At 36.2% G+C, this 26,859-nt stretch overlaps 2 pseudogenes; both read left to right on the forward strand.

The window, feature by feature from the left end:
• The first annotated feature begins 6,578 nt into the window (after positions 1-6,578).
• LOC147613939 (18.1 kDa class I heat shock protein-like) lies at positions 6,579-7,575 on the forward strand (annotated as a pseudogene).
• A 16,293-nt stretch (positions 7,576-23,868) lies between these two features.
• On the forward strand, positions 23,869-24,783 carry LOC147613940 (18.1 kDa class I heat shock protein-like; annotated as a pseudogene).
• The last annotated feature ends 2,076 nt before the right edge of the window (positions 24,784-26,859 follow it).

The following is a 26,859-nucleotide window of genomic DNA, read 5'->3' on the forward strand; positions in this document are numbered from 1 at the left end:
ACTTGCGCTGATTCTTTGCAGTAAAGACAAGGAGACTTTGAGTTACCTCCTTTACTAACGTTATACATGCACTTAAGTGTTTTAAGATCCCCCGCCATATGCCACTCTACTTGAAAATCACCTTTTTCTGCAACATAGAGATTCTCTCCTTGCACTTGTCTTTTAATTATTCTTGGTATTTTCGTGTGGTGAAACACCCAATCTAGTGTTTCATGGTCTTCTGTCTTTACCTGTGATTATACAAAACAAAAGTCTTACTATAAAAGATTTGAAAACATTGACTAAAATCAAGTACGAAATAAAAAATGATCATACCTGGAATGAGCCCAACCACCATATGTGTTTCTCCGACTACACACTAAAATACTTCGAACTCGCTTCATTCAATGATGTATCAAATGCTCCATTCATCAATGTGATAGTAATCCTTTCCATTTTCTTTTCCTTTACAACCTCACACTCATCCAGTTTGATAACAAATTTCAAAATGCCTTTACACTCTTCAAATGTTATTCCATAAAACTCGACCATTCTTCTTTGAAGTTGTTGTAGATCTACAAATATATTGTTCCAAGGGTCATACACAGTGGTTCCTTTAGCACCATGAAATATTTCTTCAATATGGATATATGGTCCAATAAACTCATCTATACTTTCATTCAAATGACCTCTTATCTTCCACACTGTTGCTGGATTTGACAGTAAAACTCGTTTAATCCTTTGATCTCTCAAAGTTGAGGATATCGCATGGAAAATCGAACTATATCCCTTCCTGCTAACTCCACTAACATCAAGAGCCTCTTGGATTGTAGTACCATCAACTTGATTATTGGATATAAAGTCCTCTACAACATTGCGTTTGATTGTTTTGTATTTTTTTTCTTCAATCAAACCTTTTGCTACACCACAAGAAAGCAATCCTTTCATTTGTTTAACTGGAAGAAGGTTGGGATCCATATTTTCTTTTGCAGGCTCCAATAATTTCCTATAGTAACAATATAGTAACAACACAATATGCCTATATTATTCAACACTTCCAATCCTGTTTTGCATTAATGGACAAAATAGATATAGTCATTTGAGAGCATTTTTGAGTTTAAAAAATAAAAAATTCCAAACTAACCTTGCTTCCTGAATTCTTCGCTTGCATCCACCAGTCCCAGCCTTCAAATTTGCAATGTTTTTAATCTTCCTGCTTCGTTGTCTGTCTCCAAGCATGGTTCTCTTCCTTCTTGATCTTGTTAACTCTTTTTTACTCCTTGAATGCTCCTCAATTTCATTCTGCAACTGCTGCTCCAATTTTGCACGAATAGCTCTTGAATCCTGGCTCCCTTTTCTTGTAGGTACATTGTTTTATATGTTTCTGCAAATGCAGACTGTGCTGAAATATAACCAAGAAGTCCATTTTGTCCATCGCCCGCAAACCTCAATAGTGTGGTTGGATTGACAAATGGAGGTGTAGAGTTTTTTACTAGACATTTTGGATATATACTTCCATCACACCATAAGTCAATATGTTGGAGCCCTTCTCTTCTCATATTTTTCCATTGTTGAGCATTTAGCACGGTATCCTTTCGTCTTTTTTGTGCTGGAGCATATTGTTCTTCTAAGTCGATGTGAAGATGATATAATCGCTTCTTCTGAGATTGTAACTCACTAGTATCGGCCATTTCTGTGCTTCTGAGGTTGCAAAGTTGGCTTGTCAATCTCATAGTCTTTTTGTAACATGAATTGTGGAAGTGTGGTGGTATCCATACAATCATTAAGTTCAGTGATGGATTCTTTATGAGAGGCCTGCACACGTCCTCAAAAGAGATGCGAAATCTTCGAGAAACAAAAAAAATTAAGGAGATATTTAATGTAAAATCGTGTTAGTTAGACAAAAGATTATCTTATTCTTTTCTGAACTGACAGTTCAGTGGTCCTCACTGACAGTTCTGAGCCACGTTTCCATATTTTATTATTTTTGAGATCTTTTAGGAGAGAAATAAATCGAAAAATAGTGAATTTCTTACAGGGCCCCAAAATGAGCTCCGTTTTTCCCTAATGTGACATCAAATTTGAATAACTCTTCTTATGTCATAGCAAAACCTAGAAGGTGCACTTGGATTGTTCCCAAGGTGAGTGTGGTTGATCTTCTCGTAGTGGGTGCTTTTCCTTGCCAATCCATTCAATGTACACTCCTTAATGACCTCATACTATGGTTTGGTACGAGTCTCATTAGTCCTTGTTCGCTAGAGGTTGTTTTGTTTGGGCTTTTTTTGCATCTTCTTACCTATGTGGTAGTAGATATTTATTATTTCCTGAAAGCGCTAGTGTAGGAGGTCAAGGTCGCTTCCCTTGGGTACCCAATTGTGTAGTCATGGTACACATAGATCTCCTTGGTCTTCATGGTAGTATACACATGATTCTCCTTGTTTTGTGACTCCTCCCTCTCTTTTTATTTGCACAATGTATCTCTTGGTATAGCAACCACAAAAAATGTAAGCCCAAGGATAAACCACCTGCGAGTCAACATGTTTCCCTTTAGTACACATTTGTCTTAGTTTAGTTTTTTTGTAGCACAATACACATTTGTCTTAGTTTAGTTGTTTAGTTTTGTGTAGCACAATATGATGGCTCTTATATTTTTCGCGTACTAATTAGTACATTTTAAGTGTACACAAGGCTTATATATGGATGAGGTGGTACTCTATAGGCTATTTTTGTACTTGCCTCTTAGCCGTGCCACAAAAATTTGAGTTATCATCATCATCTCCAAATTGTGATAGATATCCATTGGATCTAACTCCCATGCGTATAATCATGATTTGGAAGTAGATATCGTTGATGGTGGAGAGGTGGTGTTTTAGTCCTTTGTTGAAATAACTCTCATTATTTCATTGTCCATGACACAAGGTGCGTCAAAGTTTCTACCTCTCTATTAACACAAGTTTAAGATTTGTTGATTTTTCTTAACAGGTGCTTTCCTTTGGCAATCTAAGCTTTGTGGTGCATGTATTCTTTTGAGCTGATAGTATCATTTAGTACTAGTCTCATTAGGCATTGTTGGCTAAAGGTGATTGTTTGGGATTCCTTGGCATTTTCTTACCTATGTGGTAGCTATTAATTATTTCTTGAGAGGTCTAGTGTAGGTCAATTTGCTAACTTCTTTTTCAATGTACTTTATTAGAATTTAGTGAATCCTTAGGTTTGTTATGGTGGAGAATTGATCATGAATGAATGTTGGCTAGCTTCTTGGATGCTTCCTATAAGGTTCCTCCCTCCAGCTTTGGAGATATAAAGGTGTAAGAACCTCCCCTTTAGTTTCTGTAATCATCCCCCAATTCAGAATACAAGAAAACATTGTTTTCCCTTGTTTTAGCCTAGAGAGAGAAAATGGTATAGAGAGAGATAATACAAATTTGAGATATTTTTGGATACAAAATTTCTCCTAAAATCTAAGATGAATTCCCTTGAAACAGAAGTTCAAAAAGAATTTTCCAATGTGCATTAGAAATTAACTGAATATGTGTATTGAAGACCTTAGCCTAAGGGTCCACAATTTCACAAATTTTTGATTACGGTCCAAATAAGGTTCTAAAGGGCCAATTGGATTAATCCAAGTGTTGGGATGACAAAAATACCAAGAATAAAATAAGATAGCCCAAAAATGAGTGAATGCTCACATAAGATAAAGAGTTAACGAAGTACTGGGTTTATTAGTTAAAAATTAAGTTTTCTAATTAAAAATTTAATTTTTGACACCTCGGTAAGGAAGGAAAGAGCTCATGAAGGAGGCACCTTTTTTCATGATTGCCTTGCATTTTCAATTCAAAAAATGAGATATTTATATCTCTCATCTCTCCTCCTGCAAACTAGATCAAAAAGTGAGCCAAGCTGGTCCAAAAATTATCCAAAATCAAAGGTAAGCCTTAATTCAATGGTTTTTCTATCTTCTCAATCGTTACCTCCTTCGGAACCCCTCTTATGCTTGGGAAGCTTTCAATTAAATGGTTTTTTCATGAAATCAAGCTTTCTAATGATTCATAATGTTTAAATGGTTTAATACTAATCTTTATGCTTAATTAGTATTTTTATATTTAAATCTCTCTTTTTGGAAAGATTAATCATCTTTATGGTTAGATCCTTGTTAGAAGGATGGTTCTTAACGATAAACCCATTATCTTAAACAAAACTCTAGGCTTGACAAGTTAGAGAAAAAGATTAGGTATTTTTATGAAATGATGATTGATTTCTTTAAGCTTGTTTATGATTAAGAAAAATCATATTAATTTATTTTAAGTTGAAAGAGGGTTATGCTAACATTTTTGGAAATGAGAAATGGATATATTAGAATAATCAAGAGATTTAATTGTAATTATGATTATAATTATGTTATGTATACATAAATAAATTTTAGTTTAAAAGAGGAGTTCTTATTATATTTCAATTAGGAATATTCATTTAAAGTTAGGAAATTAAACATTCTTAGAAGTTGCAGCGAAGCGATTGTAAAATTTTCCAAAAAAAGATAGATCTAATTTTTATGCATAAATTTAATAAAGCAAAAAGAGGAATTCCCATCATATTCTAAGCATCTATATTTTGATGCTAAAAGAATGATTTTTGTTATATTTATGGAAAAGACTTTTATAGTATTTATGCATAATTGTTTAAATAGAGAAAAGAGGAATTTTTGTTATATTTATCTTTATATATGTACATTCATAAATAAATTTTATGCTAAAAGTGGAGTTTTGAGCATTATTCAATAGTAAGAAAAATAAAGAAGGTTATGCACAAATTTTATAAAATCAATCAATTTATGAGAATTATGGAAATGATTCATTTAGATAAATGGATTAGTGTTTATACTAAAAGAGTAAATATGGGTATAATTGATTTTGTAAATTCCATGAATCTTTTATTTAAAAAGAAGAATAGCTCAACTTGAGTTGTCACTCATGTTGTGCCTAGTAGACCATTTCACCTTTATGCTACTAGCGCATTTGGTAGTTGAGATGATGGGATCTTTGACATTGATTCTATAGTTGGACTACACCTACCTAGTCCAATCGAGTTATAGCATACTTATCCTGCGAGCTCACCTATTTAGCATGTTATCATTATAGACCACTTGTATATAGTACTCTAGTACTTATGTTGGTTTTCACTTATCTTTTATAGAACTCTTTTGAAAACAAGAAGAAGAAGAAGAAGATTTCAGCCTTCCATCCATTGTTGTGTGAGCATGTGTGTGCTTGCAAGAGCTCAAGCTCTCTCTCCTCCTCCAATCTTTTCATCCCTCAGTGCATGTCTTATTAGAGGCTAGGGCACTTGGCACCTTCCAAAGTTTCCTGCCCTTTCCATGGCTTTATTTTCTCTTGCTTTGATCTTAGCCTCATCTTCTCTAGACTAGAGTGGTTCTCTCTAAGTGGACGTGTGGAGCTATAATAGGGATGGCATGGTTAGCATCTTTGTGGGAGCTATCCTCTTGGATTACGCATAGACACATCTCAATCCAGCTAACCCTTAGCAGAGCAAGATCATCTTAGCCGCATCTTCTCTAGACTAGAGGGGTTCTCTCTATGTGGACAAGTGGAGCTAAAAGAGGGATGACATGGTTAGGATCTTTGTGGGAGCTGTCCTCTTGGATTAGGCAGCAGAGACACATCTCAATCCAGCTGACCCTTCGTAGTAGTAAGATCACCAAGAACTATCCCAGATTAACTCCTACAAGTCCCATGTATTACCTAGAAGATTTAGGACATCTTAGCATCCTTCTCGTTCTTCACAAAGGACAATCCAAGTTGCTCTCAAGCAAGCCCATCAAGAGATTGGTCTCTTTCTCCAGTCAGCTTCCTGAGAGTGAAAAGGGGCCTTTCAAGAGTTTTACATCTTTATGCCAACACAATGCCTAGATCGAGAGACTACTCTTGAAGGCACTGAAGAGAGGTGAGGTTGCGTCTAATGTGGAGGCCACTTGCATTGCTCTCTTGAGGCATTAGAGCGGTAAAGGGTGGAGTACAAATACCATGTAAGAGTTTCCTTTTTCTCATGCCACGTGGAAATGTCTAGTAGGGTCATATCCTGTGAGTCTCATTTCATGTACATCCTCCCTCTTTTTTACATTTACGATGCATGCTATCCTGTGAGTCTCATTTCATGTACATCCTCCCTCTTTTTTACATTTACGATGCATGCTAACCAAAGCCCTCGAGGATTGTGTTGGCATACGTGGGGCCAAACTTATATCAAACCTCAAGTACATCTCAAGGGGTTGTTTATTCCATGTACCTCACCAAGCCCAAGATGACACACCACTGTACGTTTTTAAATAATATTTATGGTTGTAATATTATATACTCATTTGAGACCATAATCTTGACAAGAAAAAATTGAGAATAAAAGTGACCTTCTCATCAAGTTGGGGCAAGAGAAACTTTTGAAAATTAAAAGGTTACAACCCTTAAAAATTTGCCTACCTTCAACTCTAATTTCAAAATGTAATTTTCAAAAATCTGATTCAAGTTGGATTTACACTAAACCCGAGTTTTTTTTTGGAGCACTTGGGAGGCACCCTTGCGAAAATTAGAGGTAGGACGTAGAGGCTTCTAGAACCCTCGGAAAGGAATGTTCGGGAAGCAGGTAGTAGCTCCAAGAAGGCCCTACTACTACGTTTATAATAAACCTCCACAGAGCGACTCTCCTCATCTCATCGCATCTCAATTCGCCAGCAGCAGCTACATACACACACACACACTCTCTCTCTCTCTCTATCTCTCTCTCTGCCGCCTTCCTCTGCCCTCACAGCAGTTACCAGTACAGCAGTACAGTACAGTACAGTAGAAGGAAGAAATGGCCCTCTCTTTGGTCGGCCGCAGCAGATCAGGCGAAGATCCCTTCGACTCCCTGCTCTTCGATTCGCTCGCCTTCCCGTCTTTCTCTTCCTCTCTGCGCGCCAGCTTCCCGGAGCACCCCAGCTTCGCCCGGGACGTGGCTGCGGTGGCTAATACGCAGGTGGACTGGAAGGAGACCTCGGATTCCCACATCTTCAAGGCCAACCTGCCTGGTAAGAATATCGCCCCCCCTTTCCCCCTTCCTCCTCCGTCTCTTTTATCGGAATTGACTGCTCATGAGCAAAGCCGTGTGCCCTGCTCTGCAGGTCTGGCCAAGGAGGACGTGAAGGTGCAGGTGGAAGACGGGCGCGTGCTGCAGATCAGCGGCGAGCGCAAGAAGGAGGAGACGGCTTCCTCGGACAGGTGGCACCGCGTAGAGCGGGCGCAGGGCAGCTTCCTTCGACGGTTCCGCGCAGGGCAGCTTCCTTCGACGGTTCCGCCTCCCCGACAACGCCAAGATGGAGGAGGTGAAGGCGGCCATGGAGAACGGCGTGCTCACCGTCACCGTCCCCAAAGTGCCCCCGCCGGAGCCCAAGTCTGCCGTCAGAAGTGTCCAGATCTCGGGCTGAGAGAAATCGTTCAAAGACTCTCTCTCTCTCTCTGGCTATGTATGTGGTCGAGTCATGTGTGTTTATATTACAGGGTCCTTCCTGGATGTGTAGTAGAGGGACCAGTTTTGGGTGTTCTTGTACAAGTTATTAAAAAAAAAAAAAGAAGAATGTATCACAACCTCTCTTTTTAAAGAATTGTTCAACATCATGGACATGTATGATCATTTGTTTTTGCTCATGTTTAGCATATATGAATGAGGAGAGAGAGAGAGAGAGAGTGAGGAGAGTGAGTTTTTAAAGAATTGTTCAACATCATGGACATGTATGATCATTTGTTTTTGCTCATGTTTAGCATATATGAATGAGGAGAGAGAGAGAGAGAGAGAGTGAGTGAGAGGATGGACTATATGGATGAAGTGGTACATTAGAGGCTATTGTACTTGCCTCTTAGCCATGCCACAGAATTTTGAGTTGTCGTCGCTATCTCCAAGTTGTGATAAATATGCAATGGATCTAACTTTCATGAATAATATGATGTTGATCTTGAAGTAGCGATCTTTGATGTACAAGTTAATCTTGGAAGTAGCGATCTAATCTTCGATGTAGACGACGTCAAATTTAAATTACTCTTCTTATGTCATAGCAAAACCTAGCAGGTGCACTTGGAGTGTTCCCAAGATGAGTGTGGTTGATCTTCTCTCAATGGGTGCTTTTCCTTGCCAATCCATTCAATGTGCACTCTTTAATGACCTCATACTATGGTTTGGTACGAGTCTCATTAGTCCTTGTTAGTAGCTAGAGGTTGTTTTGTTTGGGCTTTTTTTTGCATCTTCTTACCTATGTGGTAGTAGACATTTATTATTTCCTGAAAGCGCAAGTGTAGGAGGTCAAGGTCGCTTCCCTTGGGTACCCAATTGTGTAGTCATGGTACACATGGATCTCCTTGGTCTTCATGCTAGTACACAATGTATCCCTTGGTATAGCAACCACAAAAATTGTAAGCCCAAGGATAAACCATGTTTCCCTTTAGTACACATTTGTCTTAGTTTAGTTTTGTGTAGCACAATATGATGGCTCTTATATTTGTCGCGTACTAATTAGTACATTTTAAGTGTACACAAGGCTTGTATATGGATGAGGTGGTACTCTATAGGCTATTTTTGTACTTGCCTCTTAGCCGTGCCACAAAAATGTGAGTTATCATCATCATCTCCAAATTGTGATAGATATCCACTCCATCCAACTCCCATGCGTATAATCATGATTTGGACGTAGATATCTTTGAGATGGAGAGGTGGTGTTTTAGTCATGTTGAAATAACTCTCATTATTTCATTGTCTATAACAAAAGGTGCGTGAAAGTTTCTTCCTCTCTATTAAGACAAGTTTAAGATTTGTTGATCTTCTCTTAAACAGGTGCTCTTCTTTGGCTATCTAGCTTTGTGGTGCATGTATTCCTTTGAGCTGATAGTATCATTTAGTACTAGTCTCATTAGGCATTGTTGGCTAAAGGTGGTTGTTTGGGATTCCTTGGCATTTTCTTACCTATGTGGTAGCTATTAATTATTTCTTGAGAGGTCTAGTAGTGTAGGTCAATTTGCTAACTTCTTTTTCAATGTACTTTATTAGAATTTAATGAATGCAAAGAAACTTAACTAATTTGCACCTAGGACATTCTCATCAGTCATTTGTGATGCTCGAACATTGTATCGTTGTGATCAAGGATTATAATAATGATTTGTATATTTAATAAGGGACATGAAGAGGTATGACGAACATCCCAAGCTTCAACACTCCATTTTACCTAAACCCCATTCGACTGCCCTTCTAAAGGAAGCTTGTATATAAACCAATTGTATGCACCAAAAGGTTCAACACTCCATTTTACCTAAACCCCATTCGACTGCCCTTCTAAAGGAAGCTTGTATATAAACCAATTGTATACAAAGAAAAAGTGAGTTTGACTAAAGTTTCTATCTCATGCAAGTCAAAGTTGCATATCTTCTTATTTTTATACAAATACTATAAGATAAATCAAGCAAAATGGCATAAATTAGGATTTGAATTCATTAGAAAGATGGTTCTCTCGACAAAGATGGTCATGTTGACGTGTGGATCTAGTTTCCTCCTTTCATGCTAGCTTTCCCTTTGAGCTTCTAAATGTGGAATGCCAACAGTTGGAGTGACAACACAACTCATCTTTATCAATTACGAGCTGATTCTAGAAACTTTAAGAGCTTGGAAATGGGAAAAAAAGAAATCAGAACCTTGTAAAAACACTCCTTTCACAAACAAGTGAATTGTTATGTGTTTTCCAGTATTGGCATAAAAGTTGACAAAAGATAGAGGCTAATCTCCAGCCTTCACTTTCCGCCTTTGTTCAAGTGATAATGGAAATTGAAGGAGGGGTATAGATACTTGAAGGATGTATTTCCAAACTATGTGTTAGGATAGCCTGTAAGCTATGATATTAATTGGATTACTAGTCCACACCATTGTGATCCCATTATAGGAAAATGAATTTTTTTATTTTAGGTTTGTTATAGTGGAGAATTGATCATGAATGAATATTGGCTAGAGTCTTGGATGCTTCCTGTAAGGTTCCTTCCTCCAGCTTTGGAGATATAAAGGTGTAAGAACCTCCCCTTCAGTTTTCTGTAATCATCCCCCAATTCAGAATACAAGAAAACATTGTTTTCCCTTATTTTGGCCTAGAGAGAGAAAATATTATAGAGAGAGATAATAAAAAATTGAGATATTTTTGGATATAAAGTTTCTTCTGAAATCTAAGATGAATTCCCTTGAAACAGAAGTTCAAAAAGAATTTTCCAATGTGCATTAGAAATTAACCGATTATGTGTATTGGAGACCTTAGCCGAAGGGTCCACATTGTCAGAAATTTTTAATTAAGGTCCAAATAAGGTTCTAAAGGGCCAATAGGATTAATCCAGGTGTTAGGATGACAAAAATACAAAGAATAAAATAAAATACTCCAAAAATGAGTAAATGCTCACATAAGATAAAGAGTTTACCAAGTACTGGGTTTACTAGTTAAAAATGAAGGTTTATTAGTAAAAAAATTAATTTTTGACACCTCCGTAAGGAAGGAAAGGGCTCATGAGGGAGGTGATTTTTTTTATCATTACCTTGAATTTTTAATTCAAAAAATGAGATATTTATATCTCTCCTCTCTCCTCCTGCAAACCAGATCAAAAAGTGAGCCAAACTGGTCCAAAAATTATCCAAAATGGATCAAATTGAAGCTGGATGCCTCTAGATCCCAGTTGTACTTGGTTAATAGCCTCCCTCACCTAAAAATAGACCCTCATTCCTTTGTATTTTCATCTTTGAGGAATTACATGCCAGTATTATCTTCATTTTAGTGTAATTCTATTATCCCTTTATTTTGCCTCTTCTTTTGGAAGCTTTGGAGCTTCACAATTCTCCATCCTCTCTTGGAGATTACCCTCCGCAACTTGGTGGCCAAAGCTTTATATGTGGGCTTCATTTCTTTCTTTAAAGAATCAAGCCAAAATCAAAGGTAAGCCTTATTCCAGTGGTTTTTCTATCTTCTCAATGGTTACCTCCTTCCCAACCCCTCTAATGCTTGGGAAGCTTTCAATTAAATGGTTTTTTCTTGAAATCGAGCTTTCTAATGATTCATAATGTTTAAATGGTTTAATACTAATCTTTATGCTTAATTAGTATTTTTATATTTAAATCTCTCTTTTTGGAAAGATTAATCATCTTTATGGTTAGATCCTTGTTAGAAGGATGGTTCTTAATGATAAACCCATTATCTTAAACAAAACTCTAGGCTTGACAAGTTAGAGAAAAAGATTAGGTATTTTTATGAAATGATGATTGATTTCTTTAAGCTTGTTTATGATTAAGAAAAATCATATTAATTTATTTTAAGTTGAAAGAGGGTTATGCTGACATTTTTGGAAATGAGGAATGGATATTTTAGATTAATCAAGAGATTTAATTGTAATTATGATTATAATTATGTTATGTATACATAAATAAATTTTAGTTTAAAAGAGGAGTTCTTATTATATTTCAATTAGGAATATTCATTTAAAGGTAGGAAATTAAACATTCTTAGAAGTTGCACCGAAGCGATGGTAAACTTTTCCAGAAAAAGATAGATCTAATTTTTATGCATAAATTTAATAAAGCAAAAAGAGAAATTCCCATCATATTCTAAGCATCTACATTTTGATGCTAAAAGATTGATTTTTGTTATATTTATGGAAAATACTTTTATAGTATTTATGCATAATTGTTTAAATAGAGAAAAGAGAAATTTTTGTTATATTTATCTTTATATATGTACATTCATAAATAAATTTTATGCTAAAAGTGGAGTTTTGAGCATTATTCAATAGTAAGAAAAATAAAGAAGGTTATGCACAAATTTTATAGAATCATTCAATTTATGAGAATTATGGAAATGATTCATTTAGATAAATGGATTAGTGTTTATACTAAAAGAGTAAATATGGGTATAATTGATTTGCTAAAAGAGAAGTTTTGAGCATTATTCAATAGTAAGAAAAATAAAGAAGGTTATGCACAATTTTAAAGAATCATTCAATTTATGAGAATTATGAAAATGATTCATTTAGATAAATGGATAAGTGTTTATACTAAAAGAGTAAATATGGGTATAATTAGTGTTCATTTGGATAAATGGAAAGCGCAAGTGTAGGAGGTCAAGGTCGCTTCCCTTGGGTACCCAATTGTCTAGTCATGGTACACATGGATCTCCTTGGTCTTCATGGTAGTACACAATGTATCTCTTGGTATAGCAACCACAAAAATTGTAAGCCCAAGGATAAACCACCTGCGAGTCAACATGTTTCCCTTTAGTACACATTTGTCTTAGTTTAGTTCTGTGTAACACAATATGATGGCTCTTATATTTGTTGCGTACTATTTAGTAAATTTTAAGTGTACACAAGGCTTGTATATGGATGAGGTGGTACTCTATAGGCTATTTTTGTACTTGCCTCTTAGCTGTGCCACAAAAATGTGAGTTATCATCATTATCTCCAAATTGTGATAGATATCCACTCGATCCAACTCCCATGCGTATAATCATGATTTGGAAGTAGATATCTTTGAGATGGAGAGGTGGTGTTTTAGTCATTTGTTGAAATAGCTCTCATTATTTCATTGTCTATAACACAAGGTGCGTCAAAGTTTCTTCCTCTCTATTAACACAAGTTTAAGATTTGTTGATCTTCTCTTAACAGGTGCTTTTCTTTGGCAATCTAAGCATTGTGGTGCATGTATTCCTTTGAGCTGATAGTATCATTTAGTACTAGTCTCATTAGGAATTGTTGGCTAAAGGTGGTTGTTTGGGATTTCTTGGCATTTTCTTACCTGTGTGGTAGCTATTACATTGTTTGTCATGCAAGTCACCATTTACACCAGTGCTCCAAAAAAAACTAATTATTTCTTGAGAGCTCTAGTGTAGGTCAATTTGCTAACTTCTTTTTTAATGTACTTTATTAGAATTTAGTGAATGCAAAGAAACTTAACTAATTTGCACCTAGTACATTCTCATCAGTCATTTGTGATGCTCGAGCATTGTATCGTTGTGATCAAGGATTATAATAATGATTCATATATTTAATAAGGGATATAAAGAGGTGTGATGAACATCCCAAGGTTTAACACTCCATTTTATATAAACCCCATTCGACTGCCCTTTAAAGGAAGCTTGTATATAAACCAATTGTATGCACCAAAAGAAACCCCTTCACTGGTTGTGCAAAAGCTATAGTTGACCATCTTGTCATAAGACTCCTCACAAAGGCGAGGGCTACTCTATCCATGACAAAATAGAAGAAGATAAGGGCTACTCTATCAATAGAATAATAAAAGAATAATTTTAGAATGGTGATGTGGTGGGTATCTAGCATGGGGAGGAAAATCTAGTTGTTTATTGTATAAAAAGTGAAGCAAAAGAAAAAAAAGCCATCCCCTATAGCATTTCATCAACCTACAAAGAAAAAGTGAGTTTGATTAAAGTTTCTATCTCATGCAAGTCAAAGTTGCATATCTTCTTATTTTTATACAAATACTATAAGATAAATCAAGCAAAATGGCATAAATTAGGATTTGAATTCATTTAGAAAGATGGTTCTCTCTCGACAAAGATGGTCATGTTGAAATGTGGATCTAGTTTCCTCCTTTCACGCAAGCTTTCCCTTTGAGCTTCTAAATGTGGGATGCCAATAGTTGGAGTGACAACACAATATATCTTTATCAATTACAAGCTGATAAAAACTTTAAGAGCTTGGAAATGGGAAAAAAAGGAATTAAAACCTTGTAAAAATACTCCTTTCACAAACAAGTGAATTGTTATGTGTTTTCTAGTATTATTGGCATAAATGTTGACTAAAGATAGAGGCCAATCTCCAGCCTTCACTTTCCGCCTTTGTTCAAGTGATAATGGAAATTAAAGGAGGGGTATAGATAATTGAAGGATGTATTTCCAAACTATGTGTTAGGATAGCCCACAAGCTATGATATTAATTGGATTACTAGTCCACACCATTGTAATCCTATTATAGAAAAATAAAATTTTTTATTTTAGGTTTGTTATGGTGGAGAATTGATCATGAATGAATGTTGGCAAGCTTCTTGGATGCTTCCTGTAAGGTTCCTCCCTCCAGCTTTGGAGATATAAAGGTGTAAGAACCTCCCCTTCAGTTTTTGTAATCATCCCCCTTGTTTTGGCCTAGAGAGAGAAAATGTTATAGAGAGAGAATACAAATTTGAGATATTTTGGGATAAAAAGTTTCTCCAAAAATCTAAGATGAATTCCTATGAAACTAAAGTTCAAAAAGAATTTTCCAATGTGCATTAGAAATTAACTGAATATGTGTATTGGAGACCTTAGCCTAAGGATCCACATTTTTAAATTTTTTTTGATTAAGGTCCAAATAAGGTTCTAAAGGGCCAATAGGATTAATCCGAGTGTTGGGATGACAAAAATACAAAGAATAAAATAAAATACCCCAAAAATTAGTAAATGCTCACATAAGATGAAGAGTTGACCAAGTACTGGGCTTATTAGTTAAAAATTAAGATTTATTAGAAAAAAATTCAAACCTCATGAAGGAGGTACCTTTTTTCATCATTGCCTTATCTTTTTAATTCAAAAAATAAAATATTTATATCTCTCCTCTCTCCTCCTGCAAACTGGATCAAAAAGTGAGCTAAACTGGTCCAAAAATTATCCAAAATAGATCAAACTGAAGCTCGAAGCCCCTAGATCCCAGTTGGACTTGGTTAGTGGCCTCCCTAACCTATAAATAGACCCTGATTCCTTTGTATTTTCATCTTTGAGTAATTACATGCCAGTATTACCTTCATTTTAGTGTAATTCTATTATCCTTCTATTTTGCCTCTACTTTTGGAAGCTTTGGAGCTTCACAATTCTCCATCCTCTCTTGGAGATTACCCTCCCCAAATTGGTGGCCAAAGCTTTCTTTGTGGGCTTCACTTCTTTCTTTAAAGAATCAAGCCAAAGTCAAAGGTAAGCCTTAATCCAATGGTTTTTCTATCTTCTCAATGGTTATCTCCTTCCCAACCCCTCCAATGCTTAGGAAGCTTTCAACTAAATGGTTTTTTCTTGAAATCAAGCTTTCTACTGATTCTAGAACAAAAAAAGAAAATACCACCACTCTTGATGTTCTAAGTTCAAGGGTTTTATCATAGCAACAAAGAGTAGAGAGGAGGTTCGTCATTGGTAAGCCTATCACATGTACCAATTTATAAGAAGAAATCTTGAAGTTACTTAAAATCTAAGTTTGGAGTTGATTAAGGCAGATAACAATGGATTAGATTCAACATTTTGGCACAATCTAGATTAAGAGAGTGATTAACACAATAACTTAGACAAGAGATTTGATCCAAGACACACATTTCCATTTGATGGGAGGCCTTCAAATAGACTCAAGTACATCATAATTAGCTCATGGCGTAGCTTAATTAATTTCCTTCAAATAGACTCAACTAAATCATAATTAGTCGATGGCTTAGCTTAATTAATTTCCTTCAAATAGACTCAACTAAATCATAATTAATCCATGGCTTAACTTAATTAATTTTCTAAATACCTTGATTTGGATTAATCATTTGAGTACCAAATGATGTTAGGGTTACTGATTTGATAGAGGGAAAGTGCCTCCCCTATTAGAGATTTAAACCATAAATGGTTGTTATTAACATTGTAATTAAGAATTAATCACTTATTTTTCATGAGGTGTCCATTATTAAGACTTGTTTGGAGACTTGCATCAATGTTGGAGCAAACTTTGCATAAGGTTCCTGTAAGGTTCTTGGATGCTTCCTGTAAGGTTCCTCCCTCCAACTTTGGAGATATAAAGGTGTAAGAACCTCCCCTTCAGTTTCTGTAATCATCCCCCTTGTTTTGGCCTAGAGAGAGAATACAAATTTGAGATATTTTGGATAAAAAGTTTCTCCGAAAATCTAAGATGAATTCCTCTGAAACTAAAGTTCAAAAAGAATTTTCCAATGTGCATTAGAAATTAACTGAATATGTGTATTGGAGACCCTAGCCTAAGGGTCCACATTTTTAATTTTTTTTTATTAAGGTCCAAATAAGGTTCTAAAGGGCCAATAGGATTCATCCGAGTGTTGGGATGACAAAAATACAAAGAATAAAATAAAATACCCCAAAAATTAGTAAATGCTCACATAAGATGAAGAGTTGACCAAGTACTGGGCTTATTAGTTAAAAATTAAGATTTATTAGAAAAAAAATCAAACCTCATGAAGGAGGCACCTTTTTTTCATCATTGCCTTATATTTTTAATTCAAAAAATAAAATATTTATATCTCTCCTCTCTCCTCCTGCAAACTAGATCAAAAAGTGAGCTAAACTGGTCCAAAAATTATCCAAAATAGATCAAACTGAAGCTCGAAGCCCCTAGATCCCAGTTGGACTTGGTTAGTGGCCTCCCTAACCTATAAATAGACCCTAATTCCTTTGTATTTTCATCTTTGAGTAATTACATGCCAGTATTATCTTCATTTTAGTGTAATTCTATTATCCTTCTATTTTGCCTCTACTTTTGGAAGCTTTGGAGCTTCACAATTCTCCATCCTCTCTTGGAGATTACCCTCCCCAAATTGGTGGCCAAAGCTTTCTTTGTGGGCTTCACTTCTTTCTTTAAAGAATCAAGCCAAAATCAAAGGTAAGCCTTAATCCAATGGTTTTTCTATGTTCTCAATGGTTATCTCCTTCCCAACCCCTCTAATGCTTGGGAAGCTTTCAACTAAATGGTTTTTTCTTGAAATCAAGATTTCTAATGATTCTAGAACAAAAAAAGAAAATACCACCACTCTTGATGTTCTAAGTTCAAGGGTTTTGTCATAGCAACAAAGAGTAGAGAGGAGGTTCGTCATTGGTAAGCCTATCACATGTACCAATTTATAAGAAGAAATCTTGAAGTTACTTAAAATCTAAGTTTGGAGTTGATTAAGGCAGATAACAATGGATTAGATTCAACATTTTGGCACAATCTAGATTAAGAGAGTGATTAACACAATAACTTAGACAAGAGATTTGATCCAAGACACACATTTCCATTTGATGGGAGGCCTTCAAATAGACTCAAGTACATCATAATTAGCTCATGGCTTAGCTTAATTATTTTCCTTCAAATAGACTCAACTAAATCATAATTAGCCGATGGCTTAGCTTAATTAATTTCCTTCAAATAGACTCAACTAAATCATAATTAATCCATGGCTTAACTTAATTAATTTCCTAAGTACCTTGATTTGGATTAATCATTTGAGTACCAAATGATGTTAGGGTTACTGATTTAAAAAAGGGAAAGTGCCTCCCCTATTAGAGATTTAAACCATAAATGGTTGTTATTAACATTGTAATTAAGAATTAATCACTTATTTTTCATGAGGTGTCCATTATTAAGACTTGTTTGGAGAGTTGCATCAATGTTGGAGCAAACTTTGCATAGTCTTAATGGCACCAAGAAACAAGAATTATACCAGATTTGAGCTCATTTCCATTTCATGCTAGAAAAAAACCACTCCCAAGTTGATTAAATTTTCTTTGATTGCTTGATGTGAGTTGTTGATAATGGTTTTCTTACTGTTATGGGCTTGTGGAAAGCTAAAACTTCATGTAGAAGTATTCAAACCACTTGGTTTGAGCTGATTTGTAAGAATGGGTGAAAGAGGGAAAAATAGGATAAGTGAGATACTCAAATCAATACTCAATGATTTTGCTAATTTAGCAACCTTAGAGTGCATATATGGCAAAGGGACTATGGTTTGACCTGATACCAATTTGAAATCTAGGTTGGGAGTTGGTTGATCTTGCTGATCTTCAGCGGAGATTCCATCTTGATTTTTATATCCGAAACACACATTTCCATCAGATGCGTAGCCTTTAAATGGGATCAAGTACATCATCATTAGCCCATGGACTAGCTTAACAACTCGCCTAATATAACCCTAAATCATATAGCATCCACCCCCTTCATTTGAGTCCCATTTAATGCTAATTGAAGACTTTATGGATTTTCGAGTCCCAATGGCAGTAGGTGCCTAGTTCTAGGGAATCTAGCTTCTAGTCAATGGCTTCTATTCATTTACATCGCTTCATAATATCACCATAGCACTTGATATCTTTATAACCTTAGCAAACATTTTGTTCTAAGGTCATGCTCCCCCTCTCCTTAGAATGTACCCATCACTCTATTTTTAAACAAATTTGGCTACCTAGATGCTCATGGTTGGTAGGCTAGACACACAATGTTCCTCATGATATAATGAACCTTCTCCCTTGAGGTCAAGTAAAATCTCAAGATATAAGGAGTTGGAAGAGACCCACAAGCAATCCTCATGGTGTATTGGTGGAAATAAAAGGCTTTTCTTTTGAGATTGACACCAATCCCAAGAGCTAGTTTCATAATGATATCAAGAAAAGGTCCAAGATAAAGCGAGTTTATTTTTAAACAATCTGCTTGTATAAAATATCTAATTTAATGATGCGATTGAGAGATGTTATATCAAGAATGACTTTATATTTTGAATATCTAAATGAAAAATGACATTTTATTGGGCACTTTTATTTTAGGGCTTCTCAATTTGTGATTGTGCCATAGGATACTCATTACTATTTGGATAGGTCCGAAATTTATTGTATTACTAAAAACTAACTTCAGTTGCTAAGGTGCTTAAGTGTGCTACAATAAATTCATTTGCATAAGTATCTATCTAACTTCAACTGTTAGGGTTCTTGAGTGTGCTACAACAAATTTGTCTGTATAAGGATCTATCTACCTAGTTTAATAGAATAAGTAATAAGGGGTACAACATGGCCGGGAGATGGAGTTTCAGGGTTCAACCAATGCCACTCTCTTGAATCTCACAAAAAGAGGGCTAAATTTATGCCGTCTTGAAGTAAGAGGCGATAGAAGGCAACACCTTAAATGAAGAGGGGGATATCAACATGCCACCTCCACTATATGAGTTAGTGAGAGGATGGACTATATGGATGAAGTGGTACATTAGAGGCTATTGTACTTGCCTCTTAGCCATGCCACAAAATTTTGAGGAGTTGTCGTCGCTATCTCCAAGTTATGATAAATATGCAATGGATCTAACTTCCATGAATAATATGATGCTGATCTTGAAGTAGCGATCTTTGATGTAGAGGATGATCTTGGAAGTAGAAATCTATGTTTGATGTAGATGACATCAAATTCGAATAACTCTTCTTATGTCATAGCAAAACCTAGAAGGTGCACTTGGATTGTTCCCAAGGTGAGTGTGGTTGATCTTCTCTCAGTGGGTGCTTTTCCTTGCCAATCCATTCAATGTACACTCCTTAATGACCTCATACTATGGTTTGGTACGAGTCTCATTAGTTCTTGTGTCGCTAGAGGTTGTTTTGTTTGGGCTTTTTTTGCAGCTTCTTACCTATGTGGTAGTAGATATTTATTATTTCCTGAAAGCGCTAGTGTAGGAGGTCAAGGTCGCTTCCCTTGGGTACCCAATTGTGTAGTCATGGTACACATGGATCTCCTTGGTCTTCATGGTAGTATACACATGGTTCTTCTTGTTTTGTGACTCCTCCCTCTCTTTTTATTTGCACAATGTATATCTTGGTATAGCAACCACAAAAAATGTAAGCCCAAGGATAAACCACCTGCGAGTGAACATGTTTCCCTTCACTACACATTTGTCTTAGTTTAGTTTTTTTGTAGCACAATACACATTTGTCTTAGTTTAGTTGTTTAGTTTTGTGTAGCACAATATGATGGCTCTTATATTTTTCGCATACTAATTAGTACATTTTAAGTGTACACAAGGCTTATATATGGATGAGGTGGTACTCTATAGGCTATTTTTGTACTTGCCTCTTAGCCGTGCCACAAAAATTTGAGTTATCATCATCATCTCCAAATTGTGATAGATATCCATTGGATCTAACTCCCATGCGTATATTCATGATTTGGAAGTAGATATCATTGATGAAGAGGTGGTGTTTTAGTCCTTTGTTGAAATAACTCTCATTATTTCATTGTCTATGACACAAGGTGCGTCAAAGTTTCTACCTCTCTATTAACAGAAGTTTAAGATTTGTTGATCTTCTCTTAACAGGTGCTTTCCTTTGGCAATCTAAGCTTTGTGGTGCATGTATTCTTTTGAGCTGATAGTATCATTTAGTACTAGTCTAATTAGGCATTGTTGGCTGAAGGTGGTTGTTTGGGATTCCTTGGCATTTTCTTACCTATGTGGTAGCTATTAATTATTTCTTGAGAGGTCTAGTGTGGGTCAATTTGCTAACTTCTTTTTCAATGTACTTTATTAGAATTTAGTGAATCCTTAGGTTTGTTATGGTGGAGAATTGATCATGAATGAATGTTGGCTAGCTTCTTGGATGCTTCCTATAAGGTTCCTCCCTCCAGCTTTGGAGATATAAAGGTGTAAGAACCTCCCCTTTAGTTTCTGTAATCATCCCCCAATTCAAAATTATACAAGAAAACATTGTTTTCCCTTGTTTTGGCCTAGAGAGAGAAAATGGTATAGAGAGAGGTAATACAAATTTGAGATATTTTTGGATACAAATTTTTTCCTAAAATCTAAGATGAATTCCCTTGAAACAGAAGTTCAAAAAGAATTTTCCAATGTGCATTAGAAATTAACTGAATATGTGTATTGAAGACCTTAGCCTAAGGGTCCACAATTTCAGAAATTTTTTATTAAGGTCCAAATTAGGTTCTAAAGGGCCAATTGGATTAATCCAAGTGTTGGGATGAAAAAAATACCAAGAATAAAATAAAATATCCCAAAAATGAGTGAATGCTCACATAAGATAAAGAGTTAACGAAGTATTGGGTTTATTAGTTAAAAATTAAGTTTTCTAGTAAAAAAATTAATTTTTGACACCTCAGTATAAGGGAAAGGGCTCATGAAGGAGGCGCCTTTTTTCATCATTGCCTTGCATTTTCAATTCAAAAAATGAGATATTTATATCTCTCATCTCTCCTCCTGCAAACTAGATCAAAAAGTGAGCCAAGCTGGTCCAAAAATTATCCAAAATCAAAGGTAAGCCTTAATTCAATGGTTTTTCTATCTTCTCAATGGTTACCTCCTTCCGAACCCCTCTTATGCTTGGGAAGCTTTCAATTAAATGGTTTTTTCTTGAAATCAAGCTTTCTAATGATTCATAATGTTTAAATGGTTTAATACTAATCTTTATGCTTAATTAGTATTTTTATATTTAAATCTCTCTTTTTGGAAAGATTAATCATCTTTATGGTTAGATCCTTATTAAAAGGATGGTTATTAACGATAAAATTATTATCTTAAACAAAACTCTAGGCTTGACAAGTTAGAGAAAAAGATTAGGTATTTTTATGATCTTAATCTAGTTAAAAATGATGATTATTTTCTTTAAGCTTATTTATGATTAAGAAAAATCATATTATTTTATTTTAAGTTGAAAAAGGGTTATGCTAACATTTTTGGAAATAAGGAATGGATATTTAAGAATAACCAAGAGATTTAATTATAATTATACCTATAATTATGTTATGTATACGTAAATAAATTTTAGTTTAAAAGAGAAGTTCTTATTATATTTCAATTATGAATATTCATTTAAAGTTAGGAAATCAAACATTCTTAGAAGTTGCAGCGAAGCTATGGCAAAATTTTCCAGAAAAAGATAAATCTTATTTTTATGCATAAATTTAATAAAGCAAAAAGAGGAATTCCCATCATATTCTAGGCATAGACATTTTTATGCTTAAAGAATGATTTTTGTTATATTTATGGAAAATACTTTTATAGTATTTATGCATAATTATTTAAATAGAGAAAAGAGGGTTTTTATTATATTTATCTTGATACATGTACATGCATAAATAAATTTTATGCTAAAAGTGGAGTTTTGAGCATTATTCAATAGTAAGAAAAATAAAGAAGGTGATGCACAAATTTTACAAAAATTTCAATTTATGAGAATTATGAAAATGATTCATTTAGATAAATGGATTAGTGTTTATACTAAAAGAGTAAATATCGTTATAATTGATTTTGTAAATTCCATGAATCTTTTATTCAAAAAGAAGAATAGCTCAACACGAGTTGTCACTCATGTTGTGCCTAGTAGACCATTTCACCTTTATGCTACTAGCGCATTTAGTAGTTGAGATGATGGGATCTCCATTTCTTCCTTCTACTGTACTGTACTGTACTACTGTACTGGTAACTGCTGTGAGGGCAGAGGAAGGCAGCAGAGAGAGAGAGAGAGAGAGAGAGAGAGAGAGAGTGTGTGTGTAGCTGCTGCTGCTGGCGAATTGAGATGCGATGAGATGAGGAGAGTCGCTCTGTGGAGGTTTATTATAAACGTAGTAGTAGGGCCTTCTTGGAGCTACTACCTGCTTCCCGAACATTCCTTTCCGAGGGTTCTAGAAGCCTCTACGTCCTACCTCTAATTTTTGCAAGGGTGCCTCCCAAGTGCTCCAAAAAAAAACTCGGGTTTAGTGTAAATCCAACTTGAATCAGATTTTTGAAAATTACATTTTGAAATTTGAGTTGAAGGTAGGCAAATTTTTAAGGGTTGTAACCTTTTAATTTTCAAAAGTTTCTCTTGCCCCAACTTGATGAGAAGGTCACTTTTATTCTCAATTTTTTCTTGTCAAGATTATGGTCTCAAATGAGTATATAATATTACAACCATAAATATTATTTAAAAACGTACAGTGGTGTGTCATCTTGGGCTTGGCGAGGTACATGGAATAAACAACCCCTTGAGATGTACTTGAGGTTTGATATAAGTTTGGCCCCACGTATGCCAACACAATCCTTGAGGGCTTTGGTTAGCATGCATCGTAAATGTAAAAAAGAGGGAGGATGTACATGAAATGAGACTCACAGGATATGACCCTACTAGACATTTAACACCATATTAGATAATTTGGGAAAAATCCCATTCCCATTTGCAAAATGGGATCATGGTGAACTTGTCCAAAAGTTTGTCAAAACCCCCTCAAGTGACATATCATTGGAAAGATATTGAAGAGTAGAATCTAAATCTATGATCTCCGAAAAATTTGGATTTGGTATGTTTAAGATATGTCCAAAACTATAAGGAGTAATTGATTCCCAAAATATGAGATTTTTTCCAAATTACCTAATATTGACTTATTTCCACGGTGGCATGAGAAAAAGGAAACTCTTACATGGTATTTGTACTCCACCCTTTACCGCTCTAATGCCTCAAGAGAGCAATGCAAGTGGCCTCTACATTAGACGCAACCTCACCTCTCTTCAGTGCCTTCAAGAGTAGTCTCTCGATCTAGGCATTGTGTTGGCATAAAGATGTAAAACTCTTGAAAGGCCCCTTTTCACTCTCAGGAAGCTGACTGGAGAAAGAGACCAATCTCTTGATGGGCTTGCTTGAGAGCAACTTGGATTGTCCTTTGTGAAGAACGAGAAGGATGCTAAGATGTCCTAAATCTTCTAGGTAATACATGGGACTTGTAGGAGTTAATCTGGGATAGTTCTTGGTGATCTTACTACTACGAAGGGTCAGCTGGATTGAGATGTGTCTCTGCTGCCTAATCCAAGAGGACAGCTCCCACAAAGATCCTAACCATGTCATCCCTCTTTTAGCTCCACTTGTCCACATAGAGAGAACCACTCTACTCTAGAGAAGATGCGGCTAAGATGATCTTGCTCTGCTAAGGGTTAGCTGGATTGAGATGTGTCTATGCGTAATCCAAGAGGATAGCTCCCACAAAGATGCTAACCATGCCATCCCTATTATAGCTCCACACGTCCACTTAGAGAGAACCACTCTAGTCTAGAGAAGATGAGGCTAAGATCAAAGCAAGAGAAAATAAAGCCATGGAAAAGGCGGGAAACTTTGAAAGGTGCCAAGTGCCCTAGCCTCTAATAAGACATGCACTGAGGGATGAAAAGATTGGAGGAGGAGAGAGAGCTTGAGCTCTTGCAAGCACACACATGCTCACACAACAATGGATGGAAGGCTGAAATCTTCTTCTTCTTCTTCTTGTTTTCAAAAGAGTTCTATAAAAGATAAGTGAAAACCAACATAAGTACTAGAGTACTATATACAAGCGGTCTATAATGATAACATGCTAAATAGGTGAGCTCGCAGGATAAGTATGCTATAACTCGATTGGACTAGATAGGTGTAGTCCAACTATAGAATCAATGTCAAGCACCCCAGCTTCGCCCGGGACGTGGCTGCGGTGGCTAATACGCAGGTGGACTGGAAGGAGACCTCGGATTCCCACATCTTCAAGGCCAACCTGCCTGGTAAGAATATCGCCCCCCCTTTCCCCCTTCCTCCTCCGTCTCTTTTATCGGAATTGACTGCTCATGAGCAAAGTCGTGTGCCCTGCTCTGCAGGTCTGGCCAAGGAGGACGTGAAGGTGCAGGTGGAAGACGGGCGCGTGCTGCAGCGGCGAGCGCAAGAAGGAGGAGACGGCTTCCTCGGACAGGTGGCACCGCGTAGAGCGGGCGCAGGGCAGCTTCCTTCGACGGTTCCGCCTCCCCGACAACGCCAAGGTGGAGGAGGTGAAGGCGGCCATGGAGAACGGCGTGCTCACCGTCACCGTCCCCAAAGTGCCCCCGTCGGAGCCCAAGTCTGCCGTCAGAAGTGTCCAGATCTCGGGCTGAGAGAAATCGTTCAAAGACTCTCTCTCTCTCTCTGGCTATGTATGTGGTCGAGTCATGTGTGTTTATATTACAGGGTCCTTCCTGGATGTGTAGTAGAGGGACCAGTTTTGGGTGTTCTTGTACAAGTTATTAAAAAAAAAAGAAGAAGAATGTATCACAACCTCTCTTTTTAAAGAATTGAAAGCTTTTGTCGATGAAGTCTATCTAGCTTTACTTGTTCAACATCATGGACATGTATGATCATTTGTTTTTGCTCATGTTTAGCATATATGAATGAGGAGAGAGAGAGAGAGAGAGAGTGAGTGAGAGGATGGACTATATGGATGAAGTGGTACATTAGAGGCTATTGTACTTGCCTCTTAGCCATGCCACAAAATTTTGAGTTGTCGTCGCTATCTCCAAGTTGTGATAAATATGCAATGGATCTAACTTTCATGAATAATATGATGTTGATCTTGAAGTAGCGATCTTTGATGTACAAGTTAATCTTGGAAATAGCGATCTAATCTTCGATGTAGACGACGTCAAATTTAAATTACTCTTCTTATGTCATAGCAAAACCTAGCAGGTGCACTTGGAGTGTTCCCAAGATGAGTGTGGTTGATCTTCTCTCAATGGGTGCTTTTCCTTGCCAATCCATTCAATGTGCACTCTTTAATGACCTCATACTATGGTTTGGTACGAGTCTCATTAGTCCTTGTTAGTAGCTAGAGGTTGTTTTGTTTGGGCTTTTTTTTTGCATCTTCTTACCTATGTGGTAGTAGACATTTATTATTTCCTGAAAGCGCAAGTGTAGGAGGTCCAGGTCGCTTCCCTTGGGTACCCAATTGTGTAGTCATGGTACACATGGACCTCCTTGGTCTTCATGCTAGTACACAATGTATCCCTTGGTATAGCAACCACAAAAATTGTAAGCCCAAGGATAAACCATGTTTCCCTTTAGTACACATTTGTCTTAGTTTAGTTTTGTGTAGCACAATATGATGGCTCTTATATTTGTCGCGTACTAATTAGTACATTTTAAGTGTACACAAGGCTTGTATATGGATGAGGTGGTACTCTATAGGCTATTTTTGTACTTGCCTCTTAGCCGTGCCACAAAAATGTGAGTTATCATCATCATCTCCAAATTGTGATAGATATCCACTCCATCCAACTCCCATGCGTATAATCATGATTTGGACGTAGATATCTTTGAGATGGAGAGGTGGTGTTTTAGTCATGTTGAAATAACTCTCATTATTTCATTGTCTATAACACAAGGTGCGTGAAAGTTTCTTCCTCTCTATTAAGACAAGTTTAAGATTTGTTGATCTTCTCTTAAACAGGTGCTCTTCTTTGGCTATCTAGCTTTGTGGTGCATGTATTCCTTTGAGCTGATAGTATCATTTAGTACTAGTCTCATTCCTTTGTGGTGCATGTATTCCTTTGAGCTGATAGTATCATTTAGTACTAGTCTCATTAGGCATTGTTGGCTAAAGGTGGTTGTTTGGGATTCCTTGGCATTTTCTTACCTATGTGGTAGCTATTAATTATTTCTTGAGAGGTCTAGTAGTGTAGGTCAATTTGCTAACTTCTTTTTCAATGTACTTTATTAGAATTTAATGAATGCAAAGAAACTTAACTAATTTGCACCTAGGACATTCTCTCAGTCATTTGTGATGCTCGAACATTGTATCGTTGTGATCAAGGATTATAATAATGATTTGTATATTTAATAAGGGATATGAAGAGGTATGACGAACATCCCAAGGTTCAACACTCCATTTTACCTAAACCCCATTCGACTGCCCTTCTAAAGGAAGCTTGTATATAAACCAATTGTATGCACCAAAAGGTTCAACACTCCATTTTACCTAAACCCCATTCGACTGCCCTTATAAAGGAAGCTTGTATATAAACCAATTGTATACAAAGAAAAAGTGAGTTTGACTAAAGTTTCTATCTCATGCAAGTCAAAGTTGCATATCTTCTTATTTTTATACAAATACTATAAGATAAATCAAGCAAAATGGCATAAATTAGGATTTGAATTCATTAGAAAGATGGTTCTCTCGACAAAGATGGTCATGTTGACGTGTGGATCTAGTTTCCTCCTTTCATGCTAGCTTTCCCTTTGAGCTTCTAAATGTGGGATGCCAACAGTTGGAGTGACAACACAACTCATCTTTATCAATTACGAGCTGATTCTTG

This window comes from Cibotium barometz, chromosome 43 (genome assembly GCF_041138505.1).
Source record: "Cibotium barometz isolate CiBa-2024 chromosome 43, ASM4113850v1, whole genome shotgun sequence".
In the NCBI taxonomy this organism is placed as follows: Eukaryota; Viridiplantae; Streptophyta; class Polypodiopsida; order Cyatheales; family Cibotiaceae; genus Cibotium; species Cibotium barometz.